The 3,217-nt window shown below is 43.8% G+C and overlaps 1 protein-coding gene across 8 annotated transcripts in view; it reads left to right on the top strand.

Annotated features, from left to right (window-relative positions):
- The first annotated feature begins 1,771 nt into the window (after nucleotides 1–1,771).
- ZNF780B (zinc finger protein 780B) overlaps nucleotides 1,772–3,217 on the top strand; it is a 21,061-nt gene continuing 19,615 nt past the window's right edge. For 2 of the 8 annotated variants that reach the window (XM_017887474.1, XM_017887467.1), the window contains exons 1-2: nucleotides 2,091–2,296; nucleotides 2,776–2,844. The gene's annotated coding sequence lies outside the window, so the exon portion shown is untranslated. Of the gene's footprint in view, nucleotides 2,305–2,775; nucleotides 2,845–2,892; nucleotides 2,974–3,217 lie in introns of all 8 variants that reach the window. The other 6 variants (XM_017887473.1, XM_017887469.1, XM_017887471.1 and 3 more) reach the window with 6 other exon arrangements.

The raw sequence follows: 3,217 nt of genomic DNA, 5'->3' as shown, positions 1-3,217 counted from the left end.
TGGAATATATACCAAAAATAATTATTCTGCTCTTAATGTATAGTCAATATAGATAACTTAAAATTTTTTCTTTACTACAAAACATTATTTTGTTTTAATGCAAATATGTTATTTTTTACCCTTTAGGATATAACAGAAAATTATGATTCATAAAGGAAATTTTCAAACATTATATAATTTCAATTATCATAGTAGTCATATATTTTCAAATTTTTACTACTTTGGACAATATATAGTGAGCTGTTATTGATTTCTAATTTAATTCCATTTTTGTCAAAAACATGCTTTGTATGACTTGAGTCCATTTACCCATTTATCGAGACTTGTTTTATGGCCCAGAATATGGCATATGCTGGTAAGTGTCCCCTGTCCACCTAAGATGAATTTTACTGTCTTTGAGAAGAGTGTTCCAGAAGTGTAAATGAGATCAAGCAGGTTGATATGTTGTTTAGATAATCTATACCCTGTTGCTTTCCTGTGTTAGTTCTATCAATTACCAAGAGAGATATGTTGAAATATCTGATTGTAATTGTGGATTTGTCTGTCACTTTACTAATCTAACAGGTTTTTACTCACATACTTAGAAGCTGTATTATTAAGGGCATAATTTAGGCTTGTTCTTTCCACTGGAGAACTGTATCCTTCATCATTATTATGATGCAACTTTCTTTATCCCTGATACAGTCTTTTTGTTGAAGTCACTTTGTTTTTAATATAGCCACTTCAGCTTTCTTTTGACTAGTGTTAGGATGGTATATATTTTTCCATCATTTTACTCTTAACCCATTAGTGCTTTTATATTTAAAGTATTACCTGTAGGTAGCATGTATTTGGGTCTGACTTTTAAAAAAATATCCAACCTGACAACCTTCTTAAGGTGTTAAACCAGTTACATTTAATGTGATTATTGATAGAGTTAAGTTTATTATCTTGCTATTTGTTTTCTGTCACAGTCAGGAATGAAAAGACATTTTGCTCTTTATTATTCCATGTTTCCTCCTTATGTAGCATAGGAAACTACAAAATCATTTTAAAGTTCAATTTTGCTAGATTACAACAGTGAAATCGAGCTCTTCCTACAAAAAACAAGCCCCCTTTCGCATTTGTTTAGACTAGTTTAAGAAAATGTGTTAATTATTCATCCTTCAAGATAAGGCAAGTAATTCTCTGTGTACTTTTATCCATTTCCATGCCGTCCTGAATCACGTTTTTCTCTCCAGATAACAGGAAGATTGTCTTTAAGAATCAAGTATATTTGATTCTGAAATCTCTCATGTAAACCACACTTCCTCTTCTAGTAAAACCAACCATTTTTTTTTTTTTTTTTTTTTTTTTTTTTTTGAGACGGAGTCTCGCTATGTGGCCAGGCTGGAGTGCAGTGGCGTGATCTCAGCTCACTGCAACCTCTGCCTCCCGGGTTCAAGCAATTCTCCTGCCTCAGCCCCCCGAGTAGCTGGGACTACAGGCACACGCCACCACGCCCGGCTAATTTTTGTATTTTTAGTAGAGACGAGGTTTCACCATGTTGGCCAGGATGGTCTCGAACTCCTGACCTCGTGATCTGCCCGCCTCGGTCTCCCAAAGTGCTGGGGATTACAGGCGTGAGCCACCGCGCCCGGCCTTTCCAACCATTTCTTTAGTTCAAGTTTTTCAAATTTATCCTAAGTCCCTTCAAACAGCACAAAGTGGAAGCCTATGCTGGGATCTGAGACGAAAGAGGTCAAAGCAGCTACATTTTGACGTAATTTTACTTTAAATTCTTCTTTAAAAGTTCTGCTTATTTGCATTCTTCTGCATGGAGAGAAAAGGTAATTTACACTGACTCACCGAGAAGAGCAACGCTTCTCTCAGATGGGGATCCTCGCCCGGGGCCACAACCTCTGCACCCCACGGTCTGGAACTCCCACAAATCCATTAGGCTCGGCTCCCTTAGGAGCCTCCAGTGTATGCTGGGATCAAACTGAACAGACTAGAGCCCAAGGCTTCTGAGGCGCTTTCTGCTCAGGACTGCATTTCCCAGAGGCCACCGCACCGGAATTAACAGTTCCACTTCCGGCCTCCAGGGGTTGACGACGTAGCTGGGTAAGGTCTTCACGTCCTAAGAAGAAATTGGTGGCTGCGGGAGGTCTTCGTGGGCTGGGACTCGAACCTGACCGACCCGGCAGTGCGGGTGGGCGAGAGCGAGGCGCTCAGAGGAACCCGGAGCGCAGACGGAATCTGCCAGATCCCTAGGCGTGCGTGTGCGCGGGCATCAGACGACGGGGATTGTGTGATCTTGAGTGACGGAAGGGACTGTGTGAGTGTGTGCGTGAGGCCCTGTGCACAGGACCGGGAGGGCTTGTGGACGCAGTGCGTTTTGCTGGGGCTGTGTGAGTGTCACTGTGCCAGTGGTACTAGGCTCCTGCTGCTTCCTCCGTCTTTCCCCTTCAAAGCTGCGGAGGCTGCAGCAGAGGAATTGCCCCAGTAGGGAGGTCGGATATTGAGCCGAGAATGAAGTTTTGCATAAGAAGGCGCAGATCTGGACTCGGGGTGGGAATTTGAGAGCTGGAAGTGTCTCTTGAGAGTCCCCCAGGAGGGCAGCTACATGTTCAGAACCCAGCATCCCTTCAGATATCTGTCCCCAGGAACCAGCTTCGAATTCGGACCGATTCCTCCTCCTTTTATTTCCTCATTTCGTACGAAGTGAGGGCAGTTGTGGCCATGGAGGGTACTTTCAAACTTAGTCTGCGCTCCAAGAAAAGCCTAGAGTCTCACGCTTGCCGTATCCTTTCCCAGTCGTACCAGTATCCAAAAGAAGGACCGGGAGGAGGATGAGAGCATTATTGCTGCACACTTAAGTCAAGGGTGAGTTTGTGCTTTGTATTTGTTTAAGACATGCGTTTTTGATTTCAGAATATAGAAGTTCCTGCCGGGCACTGTGTCTCACGCCTGTAATCCCAGCACTTTGAGAGGCCGAGGCGGGCGGATCACGAGGTCAGGAGATCGAGACCATCCTGGCTGACACGGTGAAACCCTGTCTCTACTAAAAATACAACAACAACAAAAATTAGCCTGGCGTGGTGGTGGGTGCCTGTAGTCTCAGCTGCTCGGGAGGTTGAAGCAGAAGAATGGCGTGAACCCGGCAGGCAGAGCTTGCAGTAAGCCGAGATCGCGCCACTGCACTCCAGTCTGGGCGACGACAGAGCGAGGCTCCGTCAAAAAAAAAAAAAAAAAAAAA

The sequence above is a fragment of the Rhinopithecus bieti genome, unplaced genomic scaffold (genome assembly GCF_001698545.2).
Source record: "Rhinopithecus bieti isolate Rb0 unplaced genomic scaffold, ASM169854v2 scaffold_15776, whole genome shotgun sequence".
Taxonomy (NCBI): domain Eukaryota; kingdom Metazoa; phylum Chordata; class Mammalia; order Primates; family Cercopithecidae; genus Rhinopithecus; species Rhinopithecus bieti.
Note: the sequence above shows the minus strand (reverse complement) of the source record. Positions and strands in the feature narration are given on the sequence as shown.